Source organism: Podarcis gaigeae (genome assembly GCF_964106915.1).
Source record: "Podarcis gaigeae genome assembly, chromosome: 3".
NCBI classification, from domain to species: domain Eukaryota; kingdom Metazoa; phylum Chordata; class Lepidosauria; order Squamata; family Lacertidae; genus Podarcis; species Podarcis gaigeae.
This window is the reverse complement of record NC_139680.1, coordinates 83738882-83759920: the sequence shown is the minus strand read 5'-3', so window position 1 is coordinate 83759920 and position 21039 is coordinate 83738882.

Sequence of the window (21039 nt, the reverse complement as noted above, 5' to 3'; positions counted from 1 at the left end):
ACGGCAAGCAATACCACCCCCCAATTTTTGAACACCAGGAAAAGCCTGCCAGTATTGCACGTGGGATATATTATTTGCACCCAGTAAGGTCTCTTGTTTGCTACTATTTCTGAATTCCGTAGTGCATGTTAAGCTTTAGCAATATACACCTATTTTTAAAAGGATGCACAAAAGGCATTGCAGAGAGATACTTTGCTTTCATTCGCTGTTTTCATTTCTTCCCAATCCTCTGAGAATCAGCCTGTATGGCTCTGTGATCCAAGGTCTTCTGGCAAGCTTGAACAAGAGATGAAGGAAGGAAGAGGAAAACGCCACGCTGCAGATTGTGAGCAGCAGTGTAGGCACTCAGACACAGCATTAGATTATTTACTCTTAACAACCTGCAAGGGAACAATCTGCATGAGACTGCAATGGTATCAGCCCTCAGTGGCCAATGAGGTACCAGAGAAATGTGGAGTGATCACAGACAAAGCCAGGAGAAGGAGGAGGAGTGCCCTAAAGCCCTGACCGAATTCTGGCAGCCCCAGACACACTGTTAGACTGCCCGTGGGAGGTGCTGTGAATGTGCAGAAAATTTGGCTACATAATATCCTATAAGTGGACGATTTAACTAATACATAGATGACTTCATGGCCCTGAGAATGAGCTGATTTATCATGATCTTGACAGCTTTGGGGCAATAATGTGCTGCTCTGAGACAGAGGAAGATTGAGAAAAGTTGAACTAGCCCAGTGCCTAGGAAATGGAATTGGACTTAGCTGTTGATGTTATTAATGCCTTGTTCCCACTCAGACCCTGACTGTGATTAGGTAGAGTTGGTGCACCCAAGTCATGGATTTTTCAGACAGGCAAGCCCCTCTCCACATAATGAATCACAAGATGTGGCACACACACACCATTTGGCTGGCAATGCCCATCAACTTGGTGCTGGTCCTGGCCCCCTTAAGTATTTTATTGGGGTGGGCCAAAGGGACCTCAGCCTCTAGTAGAATGGTATGCAACCATTCTGTTGTGAGACATGAACACCCCTTCCACAGTGTGAACTGAATAGCTGCTCTGCTGGATCTGTTCCACCTGATCCATTATCTCCAGCCATGGCCAGACAGATGACACCATCCCAAGCAGGGCACCATGGCAATAGCTGTTCCCTGTTGTTTGCTCCTAGATTGTAACAAGTGGGATTGGCGGGGCAGGGCAGGGGGGACAAACTGCTGTTCAGGGTTCCAACCAGACAACTAATCCGCCACCAACCAAACCTTTTGCTGGAGACCACAGGAAGGAAGAGTTCTAGTGTGCTCAGATCCTGACTGGGGGTGTCTGACAGGCATCTGGTTGGCCGCTGTGAGAAAAGGCTGCCAGATTAGATGGCTATTAGCTTGATCCAGCAGCACCTTCTTACATTACAGTGGTACCTCGGGTTACAGATGCTTCAGGTTACAGAATCCGCTAACTCAGAAATAGTTGGGTTAAGAACTTTGCTTCAGGATGAGAACAGAAATTGTGTGGCGGCAGCGGAAGGCCCCATTAGCTAAAGTGTTACCTCAAGTTAAGAACAGTTTCAGGTTAAGAACGGACCTCCAGAACAAATTAAGTTCTTAACCCAAGGTACCACTGTATTATGTTATGTTCATACCATCTTCCAGGATACTCAGTGGCGTAGTGTGGGGGGTGCAGGGGGGGCCGGCCGCACCGGGCGCAACATCTGGGGGTTAGGGTTAGGGGGCGCAAATTACTTGCCTTGCCCCGGGTGCCGACAACCCACGCTACGCCACGGAGGATACTGCAGACCTGTGGATTCCCTTCAATTTGCTGATAACTCCCTCTTGTGCAGTGATAGGTTGGGCTATATAAAGATCCATGGTTGGCAAGCTGAGCTTGCTATTAGCATATAGGATAAAAGGAAATGCTGTAGCTCAGTGGTAGAACTTGACTTTCTTTGCATGAAAAAGACCCCAGGTTCATTTCCTAACGTCCCCTTTGGAAAGATCTTAGCTAGATGAATGGGAAAAAGACCCCTTGCCCCAGAGCCTGTGGAGAGCTGCAACTAAGCAGAATAGGCAGTACAGGGTCAGCCCATGGCCTGATGTGCTAAAAGGCAGTGTTGACAAGTAATCACTGCTGTAGTGCCTCTGCATGTGGAAGTCCTACTCTTAGGTATCTTAGCAAATCATTGTCCATAGATCTTTCCTCCATGTGTACACCTAACCCTTTAAAAAACAATGCCACCTAGTGGCAATTATCACAATGAAGACACACCTCTTTGCTCTGGCTTCTGACCCAGAGACATATATTTATAGGACCTGGCTTATTTATGTGATTGTAAGTGGTTTTAAACTGTTTTTAGCATTGTGTTTTAATTGTTGTAACCCACAATGGGACCTTAGGATGAAGGATAGTAACTAATTATAATTAATCATCATCAACATCTTGTGATCATGAGATCCATCCATGGTCAGGGAACCCAAACCAGTGGTGCAGCTACCTGCTCGGGCGCCTGGGGCAGTGTGCATATGGGGGCAGGGCTAGTCACCATGGGGGTTGGGTTAGCTGCCATGGGGCAGGGCGAGCTGCCCACCAGGTGGGGTGGGGTGCACAGGGCAGGGGCCAGTCACCTCCCCCTTAGCTGGAGGGGGGCCACAGCCAGGAGGGAGGCAGTGTTTGGGGCGCCCTGCAGGCCACGCTCCACATGTGTCCCACACTGCATTTTCAGGCAGCGCTGGGCCTGTCCACTAGAGGGCGCCCTGCAGCCCCAGTGCCACCCGTGGCTCCTCACCTCCTTCCTCTGCTACTGACCCAAACTTTTGGAAGGGAGCATGAGGTTCTTGAGTCTCCCTCACTGAGAATTAAAGTACATCTTGCAACCCACAGCGGATGAAAGCTGTTCAGTGTAGGGAATCCCCTGGGGGGGACGGGACCTCATTGTGTTGGGGGAGGAGAACACAACATGCTTGCCTTAGTGCTTTAGTTCCTCTGCATTCAGGACAATGTGCAGACTCAGGGGCTTGATCCTCATGCTGAGTGTTGCTTTATCAGAGGCAAGATTTCCCGCATGGAAAGTACTTCCGAGTAGTAAATGGCAGTTTAGTAGCCCATTTTTGAAGTTTGTCATTGAAAATTTGCACTTTGAACAGGCATTTTGTAGAACATTATTTCTGAATGAAAACGTTTTGAGGACAGGATGTTGCCCATATTAATATTTGCTGCCTGCGCTCTTCACAATCACCTCAGGGAGGCTGGAATTACAACATGTTAGCTGACAACAACCAGAGATGCTAAATCTGGCACTGTGCTTTGTTTTTCACATATACTCAGCAAGCTGAGGCACATACCCAGTTAGGAGCCAGAAGGTATGGAGTGGGCAGGCAGTGGCTACATTGCAAAATCAACGAGAAGGATCAGTAGCTCTTCTGCATCACATTCCAGTTTAGACTTTCTTCATTGAGTGTGCATGTTGTTACTACAAGAGAATGAGAAGGATGGTGAAAACATACAGTATAATGAATGTGCACCCTTATGATTTTTTGTGTCGAATCACGTATTTATCCATTTGTGGATGTTGTCTTGACTTGTGTATCTCTTGGTTCTTGGAGAGGTAGCAGTTTCACATATGTTGCTGTTGTTGTTTTTATTCCATTCATGAACAGGCAGCTCTTGAAGAATGAGGAGAGAGGCCACTGTCACAAAGGCCCAATTTTCTGCACATTTTTAATCTGGAGTTTTTAACGTAGAAATATCGCTATTTTGAAGGAAAAAAATCTAGGCTCTTTTTGAAGGTTGTATTTAATTCTGTTGATCCACTCTCTCTCCCAATTTTGAATTTTGGTGAAAATTCATTAAAAACTATTCTCTCCAAATGTAACAGAGTTGTATCTTCCAAGTTTTTTTGGGAAAAGTATAATCCTTGTACACATGCACACTTTGCTGAAAAATCATTAAAATACTACTCCAAACTGGAGGACGTGTCCCCAACCTTGTTTCAGATTTATATTCTGTTATGTTTACATCTGAGGTGATTGTTAGCTGAAATTCTGCTGAAGAGCAATAATGTTTTCACATGTAAGGGTAAAGGGAGAACATTTGCACCCTCAGAATTAGAAATTATTAATTCTAATAGTCAATTCCAGTTACAGACAACCTATAACCATGCAGCTTCAGTCAAAAATGGAATGGTGTTCAGTGACATTTAATCACACCACTGCTCACACCATGTAGGTGCCAGCAGCTTTATGATCTCATGCACGATTGCACAGGTCTAAAAGTTGAAATCTCACCGTATGATATTGAAATTCAGTATGCCACTACCGCTTGCCTGTAAATGTGGGAATAGCCCCAGGCTGTTATCTTGATTGTTACAGAACTTTGTATATATGTATACAAAGTGGAAGATGTAGCCACAGCTCCGCAAGAGGAAGTGTTCAGCAGGAGGAGTGGCTGCTAGATCCTTGTTAGGAAGAAGCTGTTTCCACCTTAATTCCTATGGCAGCTGCTTAGCTGTCACAAAAGGAAGACGGAAACCACCAGTCAGTCTCCAACTTTCCTTTGATGGATGACAAGGAGATTTACCTAAGCTTGTACATGACAGTTTACCAACCACATCATTTCACAATGTATCATAAATGTCTGTTCGACATAGATTGGGTTTGAGGCTATTGTTAGGAAGGGAACAGATCTGAAGTAATCAACAGGGTTCTTTGAAGATTTCTACAATCTGATGTTGGTGTGTATTTTGATCACTATGCCAAGTGGGATTAACCACCAGGCTCCCTGAAAACTGAGACAAATTTATTACAGGGGCAGTAGGATTCTGTGCCCCTTATAGCAAACGCAAGTCCTGAAATACCTTTTGACTTTTACCACTGTCAATTTGCCGGATCATAGCCTGTTTTTTTTGTAGCCCATGAATCACTTTGGCAGGGCAAAATTCAGTCATGACTCTAAAAGAAAACAAAGTTACAGTGTAAACTGCACGTATTGAATGTACATGTCGCCACCCCCAGCCAACGTGACTTCTTTAGCAACTCTTGTCTGTTTTCCTTGCATTGCACGATGCACCCAGCAATGCAGTTAGTCATCCTAAAATGTTAATGTGGGTCAGGATTTCTGGAGGTACCAGATGAACCTGCTTGGGTTTCTATACCAGAGTACAAGTAAAATGTGAATGGGATTTTTTAGTGCCAGGTTTATGAAAAATTATCTCATAATGCTTTGTGAAGAAACCACTAGCATGAAAAATTCAGCATAAAAGCATGGCATCAGGATCTCGGCTCTTGGAGGAAATGCACATATGATCCAAATGCATTGTGGCAATGAGATGTGTGGCTGGAATTGTAATGCAAAAATGCCTGGAAGAAACAGGCAGGCACAAAGAGTTGTCTCCAGTGCTAGCCCTACTAAGAGTGGATCCATTGACATTACCAACAATAACCATGTTCATTAATCTCAATGGGTTTACTCTGAGTAGAACTTAGCTTGAGAAAACATGAAGTACGTATATTTGTTTCTGTAGGCACAAATGTATTTGCACAAATGCATTGCAGCAGCATGGATGGCATTTGGTATTTCAAACAGGCACAAACATGCCACCAAATAGTAAAGGATATCCCACTTTAAAAATCCGCGTGGGAATCAATTAGCATTTTTGTGTGAATTCCTCAAAATAAACACATTTTTGCTTGCAATTTTGACAACACATTTTTACAAGTAATTTCCCCTAACATAATGACTTTTTGTATGTTGTTTTCACTAACATATACATTCTTTAACATGCACTTTTTGTGAGTACATGCAATTTGTAAACATCCTTTGGTTGGAGAACAGTATTGCAAAATTTGGATATGTGTGAATTCTGAAGGATGGCTATGCTTCAGTTTGAGAAAGTGTGAAGTGAGTAGGTACCCTACCTTTAAACATGAACTGAATTTGTCTCACAACCCTATGGAAGTCAAATCTCTCTCTATCCTAATTATTAGCAAGTCAACAGGTTGGAGACTTTGTTTAGATTCCCACTTATCAGTTTGTATAATGTGCCTCTTTCTGTGACAGAAGGGATTCCCTCAGGATACTTTTCTTTCTGTCTCCCTCAAACTATAGTCATTCATATTCTGGGGTCTTCAGTTTACTCCTTACTGCCAGCCAAGACTGTGGTTGTGACATGTGCGTTTTGTGGAGCCATAGCTTCTCCTCCGAAAGTAAACAGGGGAGGGAGAGAGAAAGAAAAACAGCCAGGAAGCAAAGAGATCTTATGAGGGACAAAGATGGCATGACACAGAAGTTGCATGTGATATGGGGAAAGGGGCCATAAAATAAACAGGCCAAATGGTAAAGAGAGATAAAAAGTAAGGGAGCAGGTGAAAGGGACCTGATGAGATTATGAGTCAAAGAAAATCAGGTGTTTCTGGTCTACTGCCAAGCATCCAGGTGGCTTGCTTATGACTATGGAAAAGAAGCTTTCTTAACTTTCTCATTGCTCTTGGACTTTAGACACCCCAGTGTTGTGAATGGAAACTAGACTGGGGTCATTCTGGAGCTTGAAAGTTTTGTGAGTGATTCATAGATTAGTATGGGCTGGGGCACACATGATGACTCCCCCAGAGAGTGCCTCTGAAGGAGGCAGGTCTGCGCCCGGGTTTGTGGTTGGGCAGGGCTCATGTGGAGATATCCAATGTGTGTGAGGGAGTTGTGTACTTTTTACCATCAAAAAACTGCTCTAAGGAAGAGGGAAGGACAAAAGTGACTTCCAGTTTGTCACAAGACCAGCCTATCAGTTCTGCTTCAAATAGGAAGAACGAGTTTTTCCTCATGAGTCTGACGGAGGGTAGAAGATTCTACATCTGACCCAGCTGCCATGAGCATGTTTCTATAATGGACTCATGGCTAAAATGAAGTATTTATGTGCCCTTAAAAGTGTCATTTGTCTCCAACCACCTTGATATTCAGATGGGGTCTCTGCTCTCTGCTATGGCATCCATATTCATCTGTTCAGATTGCAGGAATGTCCCAGGCAGCAAACGACATTGCGAGCAAAGCGCTTCATTGTGTGGTTGGCAGAAGCGACAGACCGCACGACACTCTCTTTACTTTTCCACTCAGCTGAACTGAGTGCATCCATTGTAAATTCTCTCTCACTGGCCAACCTCCTGGGTTAATAAAGGTCATGGGTATGTGTGCAGACCATATGGTAATCAAGGGAAGCTGCTAGCAAATGTATCTCATTTTCACGGCCACCTGCAGATTAAAGGCCTGTGTGTCTCATGGATGGAACAACACCCAAGGGCCAAATTAGCTGTGGAGAGAATTTCCATGGGGAAATTTAGTTGCATGAAGAGCCATTTGACGGTGGTGGTGGGAAGCTCTTAGTCAGGTAACCACAGATGAAGTGAACAAGCCAAAAAAAGGCCCCATTAAGCAATACTGTGAGTATGGCGTGACTGAAAACAGAGTCCAGACTCATAACACTTCTTACAGGCCAAGTTGTTGAGTTGCTGTGGTGAGGCAGTGGCTTAGGCATATGGCTGGTGTGAGGAAGGGACAATTGGTTGAGGAACCTCAAGCCCTACTCAAGTACTGGCACAACAGGGTCAGCCCAGTGCTTTTCCTGGGCAGTGCCAGGATGAAGAATTGTGAAATTATCCTGTTGTGGGTTTGGAGGGCAGGCAGTAAGGCTGTATACCCAAGTCCCTTCTAATTCCAGGATCCAACCAGGATTCAATTGCTAGAATAGCCAGACAAGTTTCTTGGTAATGGCCTAAATATGGGTTGTTAAGTTTGCAAAGGAAGTGGCTCTGTGCCACAGGCCAAAAGGCTCCTCTGCCTCAACTGTCTGTTAGTTAGAATGATAAAAGCCAGAGTTGAGGTGTGTAGAAGCTAGAATCAGAAGGAGTGAGGCTGGGAAGCCAGAGAGACACAGCTATGCTTGATTTCTGCTTGAATCCAAGGCTGTGGCTATGGGAGAAGCAAGACCTTCTTGGGGTGTTAATGCTGTGAGCCCCTCCATCTTGGCTTGGGTTGTATATATGTGTAAATAAACCATATGTCATAAAGACACCACAGTCTCCACTGCCCCTCATTTCGAGGAAACCATAGCCTTTGGTAAGTGCCTGGGACCTCTGGAATCTCACACCACTTGGAGATTGAGGTGGAATGCAACAATATAACTTTGATAATATATGGGAGAGTGTGAACACACACAGAGCAAGTGAACAAAGGACTAGCTCAGCTGGTATTAGTGACTAGCTCAGCTGGTATTATGCCTTTGATTATCCATAGTAGTGTTTACTACTATATAATGGGTGCTGCTTTACTTTAATCAAGAAATAAAATATTTGTACAGTGGTACCTTGGTTGTTGAACGGCTTGGCTCCCAAAGAAATCAGCTCCTGAACGCCGCAAACCCAGAAGTGAGTGTTTCGATTTGTGAACTTTTTTTGGAAGCCGAATGTCCAACGCAGCATCCGTGGCTTCCGCTTGAGTGCAGGAAGCTGCTGCAGCCAATCAGAAGCCACACCTTGGTTTTCAAGTGGTTCTGGGTGTTGAACGGATTAAGTTCAACAACCAAGGTACCACTGTACTTTTTTCTCATTGGTGTTCTTGGATAGTGGAGAAATAGCTTAAGATGAACAGAAAGAAGATATTGTTATCATTATATTTATTTAAATCCCACATTTTCCCCAGACAGGGACTTCGTTGGACATTTGTTCCTTATTTCCTCAGGTCCTTAATATGATTTTTTTTTAAAGAAAGAAAGAAAGAAAGGTGTGATTTCTGTGGGTGCTATTGCATTCCATTCTTACTAAGAGTAGATCCATTGAAGTTCAGAAACATATCTAACTTAGATTCATTAATTCCTACTCTGAGTAGCACTTTGTTGAAAGACCACCCTGAATCTCTACTTTTTCTGAACTGGTTAAATATTCAAATGGAATCTTATTAAATTACGTAGACATTAACATGTTTTTAGGTACCTTCTTTCCATTTAAATAATAATAATAATAATAATAATAATAATAATAATAATAATAATAATATCACAAATACAAATTTATATTTCATAGAAGCCATATTTAGAATGACTTCCTATGAAAAATATGCTGTTAAACCCACACAATTATAATTACCCCCTTGTTGTCCTGTCCAAGTCTCCTTTACTGTTGTTTTAGATATGGGCCCATTAACCAAAGTACATTTTCACCTGGGGAACTCAGGTTTTCTCTCCTCATGCTCTTTGCCAAACTGATATTTAGGGTCGGGAAGGATTTTTTTTTAAAAAACGAGGTCAAAAGCCTTGCGACCCTGTTTGGTGACCTTTCCTGTTTTTAAAAAATATTTTCTTGAAATATGTGGCATGGCTCATTTGCCTCAGCCATGTAGGTTTGTTGTTGTAAATTGATTCTTTGTCCTGCGAGCGCAGGAGTTCTGTCTTGCTTGACGATATAGGCCAACCAGTCAGGAGGGTTTGTGTATAGAGGGCCCTGCCTGACAGATGAGGCACCAGACTGAAACCACTCCAGGTGTTGTCCAGGACTTTGATTAATTTGCCACCAGCATAGGGGTTTCTCCATACATTACCCCGCAGCAAACATATGCTTACAGCCATGGACCCCAAACCAGTCCTGGCTCTGTAGTGCGATGCACGTGGACAAAACACAGCCTTCATCTCCATTAGTTTTGCAATGTTAAGGTTCTTCACATATCTGAACACACTGTGTCTCATAACAATGGACGTTTTGCTAGTTTAAAAGAAGTCAGCCTAGAAGGGTGAAAGATAGCCAGCACGCAAAAATATCTTAAGCACAGGTCACAAAACGTAGAAGGGAACATTGTACAAAAATGTGTGTAGCCCAGCAATGACCTAGCCATGTATGAACACAGTCTAAGAACAAGAGAACACAGTCTAAGAACTAGAGCAGACTAAAGTCTAATCTAGTCCAGCATTCTGTTGCCACAGTGGCCAACCAGAAGCCCATGAGAAGCCCACAAGCAGCACATGACCACAATAGCCCTCTTCTGTTCGTATGTCCCAGCAACTGGTTGCAGTGACATGCTGCCTTTGATACTGGAGTTAAAATATTGTTAAGTGCCACCCCAATATCCAAGTAGTGAGAGGCTCCAGGAGTTCTGGCACTTACCAGGTTTGGTTTCCTTGGAATGAAGGAGAATGAAGACTAGTGTCTTTAGGATATATGGTTTTATTGACACACATATATGCAACCCGAGCAAAGGATGGGAGATATCACAGCATTAGCACCCCAAAGGATCTTTCTTCCCCATTGGTTTCCAGCGAAGCCCTGAAGTCCAGCTTAGGTTCAGCACAGACCAAGAAATATATTTGTGTTTGCAGCTGCCAGCATCCAGCTCCCAGCTCTCTCTCACAACTCTGTGTATTATTCTCCTATGTACCAGCCAAGTGAGGGAAGATTGGTTAAAGGCCCATCCATTTGTTCAATGGCACACAGCAACTTATTTAGATATGTTAAATTGTGGTACTTAATTAGCAGCCAAAGCCACTAACTTGACAAAGGAACTGGTCTACACTCACAGACACAGGATACCAAGAACAGGAAGGGATCTAGGTTATCATCCAGACTAACCTCACAACTCATAACAATATAGTTCTTATGTCTAGTAGTCATTGATAGCTTTAACATCAATGAATTTGTCTTTCTAATCACACAAGTTTGGTGGCAATTTTGCTGTAGCAAATTTCATTTTTGGTTGTCCTTTTCTACACCTTTCCCAGCTCTGCAAACACAGTAATCCAAGGGCAACTGCGCCATAGATTTGTATAGTGGTATTATCATAGGTGCATTTTTATTTTCAATTTCTTTCCCAATAATCCCCAACACAGAATACATATTTTTCCCAGCATCTTGGATCTCTGTGCCAGCTCTTAAACACAAACTAATATAGTGCTTTTTCTACAGAACTCATGGTCAATAGGAGCTGGTAGACCTCAAATAATCTAGTTATAAGAAACGGTGACTAAGGATGAGGTCTACCGAGCAGGAAGACTCCAGTTGCCAAGCTAAGCAGAAATTATACATGGTGTAATTTATATCGCCCAGCACCATAAGCAGAAAAGAATAGAACTGCCATCTAGATTTCTGCACTAATCCTTCCTCCATCCAAATGATGCAATCAGAAAACCCAACTTCTGTGGTGGGAATATATCCCGTCATTTGGGCAGATCTTCGTTTTCGAATTTGGAATGTTTTCTTTTGGTTTTGAAGTTTTGATTTTGCAGATGTTTTGGAATTATTTCCTGAGACTGGAAATAACAGAAGAGGAAGAAAGAAAGAAAAGAGAGAGAGAGAGAGAGAGAGAGAGAGAGAGAGAGAGAGATTCACATATGACTGGCAGGCAGTAATAGCTCCTTCTGCATCAAGGTCTTGGATATGTTCATTTGGTGCACCTGAGATTTATAAGCCACACAGTGCTTGTATCTAGCCCTGCTCCTCCCACGTGTCCACCCAAAACCCATGAAGAGCACTGGGTTGCATACTCCTGATGACACAGTCCATACATTAGAAGTGTCAAAAATTAAAATGTTGTTGTAGTAAGAAATGCTGCTGCACGGTTTGTGCATTCTTTCCCCAAGCACTGCTTTCTGTACACTAGCAGGACTAAATGCTTTTCCCTCCACAGTGACCACAGGTAGTTGGGAGGGGGGGGATACCCAGCCAGATGGGCGGGGTATAAATAATAAATTATATTATTATTGTTATTATTACTTGCAAACTCCTTATCAAGCTCGCCTGTGTGCCTGTAATCAGGGAGTACCAGATTCACTGGACCATATTCTTTTGGACTGCCCCTTGCACAGCAGACTCCGCAAACAGATGCTGAGTAAGATATTGGACCTTTCTCTGAGAGAAAGCCAAATGAATTTCCTCCTAGTGGACAGGGACAAGGACGTTTCTGCCTCAGTGGCTTCCTTTTTAATCTCCATCTTACACAAAAGGGTTCTTAATGAATCATCCCTCTAGGGAATAGACAGGGTGAAGCAGGATAATTGAGTACCTTGTGATCCTCAACAGCCTCATTCTTGTCCCTTTTTAAATTTATCCTAGTGTTTTGAAATGTTTTAACTCATAATGCCAATAAAGGTATTTGCATTTATTTGCTTTCTGTACATCTGGTTTGGTGGCTTAGCACATAATCAGGAGGATGAAGAAACATCTGTGCAGATGTACCTTAGATGCTTAGGATAGAGTTGCTGCCGCCATGTTTTTCATAGATGGGGACTTCATGCCTTTAACACCTACATAACAGGCAGAATTCAAGAGGTAGAACTTCCTCCAGCACAGAAGTGCAAAGCTCCCATCATTCCTGACCACTGGTCCTGCTAGCAAGGCATGATAGGAGTTGTAGTCTAACAACAGCTGGAGACCCAAGTTTGAGAAACACTGGTCTAGAAAAAGACAGCACTCTTGTTTTAGGGACAGATAGCTGAGTTCATGGATAGGATCAATACAAGAGATTAAGCAAAAGAAATCCCATCCTTTGTCTACTGTTTGACATCAACCAATTCTACGCTGTGACTCTTTCTTACTGCTGGATAATATTTGTCCAAGAGAGAACACAGACTGTAGTGGAACATAAGATGCTTGTTTGTACACATTGAAGAACTCCAGCCTATATTGGGTGGAAAACAAGATGGGGGGGGGCACTTGAAGAAACACAGTCATGTGCCTTTCTTCTCTTGTTCTAGAGGACTTAGAAGCAATGATTCCCACTAATCTCTAGGGATCATTGGGAACCGTCTACGCTAAGGGTCTTTCTTTGTCTTCATCAGACCAGGAAAACCAAAGTCTCAGGGAGGTAATCAGATGTTTTCCTTGCCTCAAAGGAATAAATAAACAAGCCCCTCTTTGCCAAGATCTATTCACCAAGCTCGCTTTTCCGTGGCAGGGAAAATAGCCCTGTGAAATCTCTTCTTTCTCACAGAAGGGAGTAAACAAAACATTTCAACCTGGTCCTTTGACTTCAGGGCCCAGAGTTGTGGATCTTCTGATCAGTGTGGGAGAAAATTCACCCACCCTCCTTGTGGCTAAGTAGGAGGCTGGCTGCTCCTTAATAAGGCCCAGCTGAAGACCCCACCCTCTAGGGCTCAGCAAGTGGGGCAGATTTCCTCCCTTCTGTATTCGGAAAAAGGATTTAATTGACTGGTTTCTTCTTCCTGTTCATCACAAGCCTGCCATGCACATTGTCTCCAGAGTGGAGCATTCAAATAGGCTCTGTATACTGCGGGAGGCAGTGGAAGACAGGAGTGCCTGGCGGTTTGTGGTCCATGGGGTCACGAAGAGTCGGACACGACTAAACAACAACAAATACATACATTTAAAGGAGAAGACTTTATATCAAGTGCCTGGACTTTTAAAGACACCTGAAGCCATCTCTAGAGCACCCCTATTCATGTTGATCCTCTCTGGGAGTTAATAAGGGGACAGGGTTTCTGTAGATGCATAGAAAAGAGAATTTCAGCAGGTCTTAGCATGGCGAAGCATCCCACTTTACAGGGTATTCCTCTGTCTGAAGGCACCTTCTATTTAAAAAGCTGTCCAATCCAAGTCTGTTTTAAAGACAGACAGCTGTAAGAAGGGAGGGCATCAGGGAATGCCTTGAAGTGTCCCATCACCAGCACTTGGGCAGCAGAACAAGCACACAAGCCACTCAGATACCGTCTTCCCCAATATGGTGGGATGTATTGTATTTAAATTTCAGTCTCGGCTTCTAAATGAGCACTTGCGAATTTTATGCAAAGAAGCATCCTCTTCTTTTGGTGATGCAATTCCTCATTTTGGGCAATGCATAAGTGACCTCCTTAGCACCTGCTGACATGGCCTCTTCTAAGCAATTCTTAAAGTCAAGTCAAACCCCATCATTAGCCAGAATAAGGTGACAGTCAGCAGATGGGGAAAGGGAATGGCAATGAGGTTGTGGAGGAGAGAGCTGTGTGTGCCATGGAGTTTGTCATGTACCCTCTAAGCTAGCCTGCTCCCCTCAGGAATAGAGGGGGATGCAGTCCTGTTGCCAGTGTTTAAGTAAGATTCAGTTGTCAGTCTAGAAGAAGAAGAAGAGTTTGGATTTGATATCCCATTTTATCACTACCCTAATGAGTCTCAAAGCTGCTAACATTCTCCTTTCCCTTCCTCCCCCACAACAAACACTCTGTGAGGTGAGTGAGGCTGAGAGGCTTCAGAGAAGTGTGACTAGCCCAAGGTCACCCAGCAGCTGCATGTGGAGGAGCGGGGAAGTGAACCCGGTTCACCAGATTACGAGTCCACCGCTCTTAACCACTACACCACACTGGCTGCTAGTTGGTTTCTCCATACATGGAATGGGAGTGGCTCAGAGTAAGGTGCAGGAGCTCTGCCCTCTCTTCCCTTTGGTTACCCCAGTTAGAAATGTCAACTCCTAACCAGGCATGGACACCCTGCCTTTAAGAGATCCATAGCAAGAATAAGCTTGCTGAAGGCTAAATGAAATGTGACAATTGTTTGATAGAAACCGAGGGCTCCTCCAGATGTCCTGTTTGTGCATTCATGATTATTTGTGCTCCTGCCGCTTTTGGGGTGCTCCCACACAATCCCACATTCAATACTATATGAGCCTGCAAAAGGTGTTTTTTTTAAGGGTGGGGCAGCAGTCACACTGTTGAAATTCTGGAACTTGCACTAACATTCTTGCACTGATACTAAAGCAGAATAAATCCACCCCAATACACTATTATCATGTCAAGAATATGTTGCAGAATACACCTGCAATAAAACGTCTGTCTGAAAGGGCCCTGAATGTGCTTTTTTTTTTTTTTTGGTTTTATAAATTGCAGCCAAGAGGCAGCCTGAACTGACAAGAATCTCCTCCGTGAAACTGCTATTTGCCTTTCAGGGAAATCCTCCATTGGTTCCAGTAAGTGCACAGGCCTGGTTGCTCTTTGCATTCTAAAAAGTGCATGTCGATTGCATTTGTGCAATGAGATCGCCTTCCGCCTACTGTTACAGTGTGGCTGCCTGCCAGTTTCCCTCATAAAACTGCACCACAGCCCAAAGGAGAAGAGGGGTGTGTGAGCATTCCAGTATCCTAAGCTCAGCTCACATATAGCTGAGCCTGGGAAAGCAACCTGGGAAACTTTTTTTGCACGTGCTTCCTGTATGAAGTGGTTGAGCTACATGGGTAGCGATGGCAGATTGCGGATAAGATTGTTAGAACTGGGACGTTAGAGCGGCCACAATACATCATATGCATGATTGGGGGTGGGGGGAGCATCAATCACTTTTATGTTCTTATGTCTGGAGGAATCAGAGCAAAAGTTCCCAGGCTGGAGGATGCAGCCTTCAAGCAGATTGGCATCCTGGCACACCTTTATTTTAAAATAACTACCAACAATGTGGACAATGTGAGGCTAGGCATTCATACATGTACAATGGCTAAATGCTATACGTGTATAACTATAGCTCTCCTAATAGGCATCACTTATTGTCTGCACATTTTCTTCACAGCTGTATGCTGATGCTGCACTACACTACACTACACTACACTACACTACACTACACTACACTACACACACACACACACACACACAGAGAGAGAGAGAGAGAGAGAGAGAGAGAGAGAGAGAGAGAGAGAGCTTTGCACAGCTGAAGAGGGAAGATCCAGGTGCTGGCACCTTCAGCCATAACTGAGTATCCATTATTCCAGAGTTATACAAACATAGTCGTCTGTGGACAGACGTGATTCCAGGCATGGCTCTTGCGGGAGCCCAGCGGAAATGCTCCTGGTTTCCTCAGCTGCTTGCAGCAATTTGCATTGGCAGGGGCCTCGGCAGCACCCCCGCAGGGCCTTGCCAGCATCCTGAATCCCTTGTGTATGTCAACTTTTGTCTCTCTCGATGAGAAGGGGCTGAAAGCCTCGAAACTGAAGGACTCAATTAATTGAGAATGAGCAAATGAGTCCGGCCTTGATTTATAATCAATGCTTTCTTTTCCTTAACTTACTGGTGCTGTTTTGTTCTGACTGGGCATCTCAGCTGTGCCCATGTAGGGCAGCCAGGTTCAAAGGGGCTCCAGGGCTCCTAGACGTTGTGCAGAAGAGGGGTTTTCAGCGGGCGTAGATTGCGTGACTAGCTAAACCTGCGGAAACTATCTCCACTGCACAGCTATTAAAAGTGCCAGAGTACTGTCCTCATTCTCATCTGGCCTAATCCCATGGCGCACCAACCTAATAGCTCAAGATGTCTTCGGGATGCAGAAAAAAAAATTCATTCAGTTTGCATTTAAAGGCATATTTACTTCATTGTCCGTCCTGAAGCAAAGTGAGACACGATCCTCTTTCAAAATTTCAACTTCTCTAACTTTTGCAAAACTGCTCTCCAATGTGTACAAAAACATATATACTAGTTTAAGTTTGCATATCTTAGTGAAAATATCCTATTAGTGAGAATGCATGCATGGAGAACCTTTGACCTTCCAGATGTTGCTGAACTACAACTCCCATCAGCCACAGCAGACATGGTCGATGGCCAGGGATGATGGGAGTTGTAGTTCAGCAACATCAGGATGGCCGAAGGTTCCCCACTCCTGTCCTATTGGGAAAAGCTTCCAATTACATATTTGCTTGGGTGTGTATGTGTTAGGCTGCTGTTAAAGTCTCAGGAGCAGAAACAGTACAAAGTTAGCAACAGTTCAGAATTGCATTCACATTTTTCTGAACTCTTTCCCTGGAAAACTCCCTCTCCCTCCCCACCCCGATTCTAAAAGGGCAATGGCAGAGAAAATGATAAACAAAGATGAAAGCAAATAACTGTAGCAAAGGCAAGGAAACAAGCTGAAAACTAGGGCTAAGAAAATTAACAGTTGAATATTCTTATATGGAGAGTGCAAGCAACAAAGGCCCACAGAGCATCATTAATCCATGTAAAACTAAACTTCTTTGAAGCATTTTATTAGTACTGTCTGACCTTCCTTGTTACCCTTGGGGGGGGGGGGGAGACCTCCAAACAATGCACAGTTGCCAGCTTTTCAACTAGCCTTTGCAGGAGTGCTTTTTAATAGAAAGGTGATGCTCAGACATTAGCAGGTAGCATTGTCTGTCTCCATGCTGTGAAAATCAGCTTCAGTGGCTGATTTCTGCTGATCAAGCTGCTATTTATTTATTTTATCTAATTCACAACATTTGCATAGCACTTTATTGTAAGAAAACCTCTAAGCGGTTTACCAAAATTTAAATTGAACTATTTAATATAAAAATAAAAGGCAGTTGAAAACAGGTATTTCAAACAGTCAAAAGATAATTAAAATCGACAGTAAGCAAAGCAGTCAGCATTCTGCATGCTTCATGTCTGGATAGGTTCACCCAAGCAAGAATATTTTAAGCAGGTGCATAAAAGTGTGCAATGATGTCAACAGGCAGGGAGTTCCAAAGTGTAGGTGTACTACAGTAAAAGACCAGTTTCTTACAAGTGCAGAATGACTATCTGCAGCACCTGTAACAAGGCCAGTTCTGTAAACTAAAGCAGCTGATTGGGCATCTATGGGGCAGGGCGACCCTACAAGTAAACAGGTCCCAGGTTAACTTATTTAAAGAACAATAATAGTCTAGGCTGTCCCTTGCATCCTGATCAGTTGGCAACCTCAAAATATAGAAAATGAGCCTTTGTTGGCATGGGACGTCCACATCCATCTTTTTCTGCCTCACCCTCATGCGGAAGATGGTGAGACCATTTAGAAGGGAAGAGTTGCTTGTTGAACTTTGATGCAGCCATGACCTCTGAGACTTCGTTCCTCCCAGGCTCCCCGTAAAACTGCAAATGTGGGTGCTCTTTGGTTCATTCTCCTTCTCTCTCGACTTCGTGAACTGAGGAGACATTTCATTCTCCCACAGCACCTAGTTGTGAGGACGCCGAGTGGGGCCCTGCACGTAGTGACAATAACAAGCACACCCGGTTTCCTTGAAGTGTATTTTCCTGGCAGAAAAGCTTTGGGGCAGGTGCCTTTCACAACTTCTCGATCATGGTGTGCTCTCAGGGCAGAGTCCAGATGATAATACTAGCTCTGTGGCAGGACAAACAAGGGTGCCTTGGAGCCAAGAGGGTGCTTCTTCCAGAGACTGCATAAGTGCAGCCAATGCCTTTAGTCTGCCTGGTAACCTTCCCTGGCCTGGTGATCATCTAATGTCTATTGGAAGGATGTCCCCCCTAAATTGATTTTTGAATTATGAATTTATTGTTATTCATGTTTTATACTGTATTTTATGCTGTTTTTCTTGCATCAACTAAGTGTTTTAAATTTGTTGTTAGCCGCCCTGAGCCGCCCTGAACTGGGAAGGGCGGGGTATAAATAAAAATTCATTATTATTATTATTATTATTATTATTATTATTATTATTAGTCTGCACTGCCTAGTTGTGAGTTTGCATCCTGGCTATGGTTCCTTCCTATTTTCAGGCTGGATTCTATCACATACCAGCAAATTCAGGTTGTGAAATTAAAGTTGATCAGAAGATCTTGCACAAGCAACCCGCTTTCCCAAAAGATCGGGCTTCCCCACCCCCCAATAAGAAAGCCATGGGAAAATGCAACAGAAAATGTGGGAGGTAACCTTTGCTTTGCCGCAGCAGCATCTAACCTCCTCACACACAAATCGGAACGAATGCTAATGAAACAGCCAACGTCGTCTAATCTCCTTGCAAGCACGTCAGGGTGAATGCGAAATATGCAGGTTGCTGTGAAGCTTAAAATGCATTCGCTGTGGCTCGCAGCAGACTGGGGCTTCATCTTAAACTGACTCCGCTGCCTTTGTCTGCACAGCCAAACAGGACAACTTGGGGGAAGCTGCGTGGGCTTCATGGTGTGAAGTATTTAAAGTATTCCTGTTAAACTGCAGGTCCTTCACAGTCTGCAACAGTTTGTGCAACAATAAAAGGAACGAAATATTTCCTACAAGCTAAAAACAACAGAGAAGCCATCCAAATATAACAGGGCAGATCAGTGGGCAACAATAGAAAAGGCACGGATGGAGACTAATATGCATAAGTGGAGAGAGAAATGATTCTTTCCCCCTCTTTAGAATTCACGGATATCCAATGAAACTTGACTGTTGGAAGATTCAGGTCAGATTAAAGGAAGTACTTTTTCACACAGCACATAGTTGAACTATGGAACTCACTCCCACAAGATGTAGTAACGGTCAGCAACTTGGATACATTTAAAAGAGGATTAGACAAATTCATGGAGTATAAGGCTATCAATCACTATTAGTCACTAACAGTGACTCCCCTGAAGACCTCCATGACTGGGCAGGGATATAACTGTTAATTTTATTGTTTTATTCTCTTTGTAAACCACTTTGAGATTTTCTTTTAACAATCAAGCAATGCATAAATTTTATTATATAAATTTTATTAGGGCACCAGGCAGGATCTATGTTCCCTTGTAATCTCCATGCTGTCTCCAAAGAGAACAGCTGTAACTCATACTGCAAAAAAACTGATAATAGACAAGTTCTCAGTTTATCATAACAAACGTTTTCAGCATCAGAGAGAACAGGTGTCTCCTGGTGGCTGTCAACAACCGCTCTCCCTTTATGCACCCTTACATTGCAGGCTCTTTGGGGCAGAGTCTCGCTCAAGCACTTTATGCAGTACCTAACTGGCCGTGGTTTCAACCGGAGCTGAAGTACAAAAGAACCCGAAGGTGATAAAAGTCAGCATTACGAGAGAGAAAGAGAGAGAGAGAGTCCCTCCTGCTGCAGTTAAGAACGGAGTTGGCAGCAGACAAAAGAAGCGAGGTAGGGAAAACCCCAGCTCACAAACAAACCAGACAAATAGTACTATCCATTGCATCAACCCAATAAAAGTTGCCATTCCCGTTGACAGTTATGTCATCGCTCTCATGAGCACTTGGAGTGGAAAGGTCATGGAACACACATCGGGAAGTGCCAGCCACACAGAAGTTCCCTAAGCACAGTGAGTCACCACGGTCCATTTATTTATTTATTTATTTATTTATTTATTTATTTATTTATTTATTTATTTATTTATTTATTTATTTAAACAAACAAACAAACAAACAAACAAACAGCAAAGTGGATTGCAGAAAGAATAAAACAATGAAATTATTAGCAAATTGCTGTGAGGGGAAAAAAAACCTATTTAAACCCTTCAAAAATACAGTGGTACCTTGGGTTACAGACGCTTCAGGTTACAGACTCCACTAACCCAGAAATAGTACCTTGGGTAAAGAACTTTGCTTCAGGATGAGAACAGAAATTGTGCGGCGGCGCTGCGCAGTGGCAGCGGTAGGCCCCACTAGCTAAAGTGGTACAGTTAAGAACAGTTTCAGGTTAAGAACGGACCTCCAGAACGAATTAAGTTCTTAACCCGAGGTAACAGTGTAACTGAAATCAACGGTAAGTTGACATATCAGCACCACCTTTGCTCCATGCAGATTCCCCCCCCCCCCACCAACTGATCCATCATCATTGGATAAGGATATGCCACCCAGAATGTTTTCTGGAATAAAAGGCTACGTGGAAGGAGCACGTCTGGTAATTACTCTTGCATATCTGACAAAAACAAACAGAGATTATAAGCGTGAAGTTCAGTGCAAAGTCAGTGTGCAGTAGGAGCAGGGCATTTGCAGGCAACCAGGTGTCCCCTTCTAAAATACGTGACTTTGATGCAGAGCATCCAGGTGCAAAATGTCTGTTGCGACAGAGATGGAACAAAACGACCCAAATGTAAAGCTGGTGTGGATTAAAAAGGGCTTCAGGTGCCGCAAATAGGAAGAAAGTGCCAGGAGAACGTCTTTTAATAAATAATAATAATAATAATAATAATAATAATAATAATAATAATAATAATATTTTATTTATACCCTGCCCTTCCTAGTTCAAAAACTGGGCTCAGGGTGGCCAACAACAAATTTAAAACATGAATAACAAAGGAGGTGGGGTATCTTCCTGGTAGCAACGCACCTCACTTCTCTTGGTAGGGCCTCCAAAACAAATCTGAAGATTGATATGGGCTAGGAGGCAATCTCTGAGG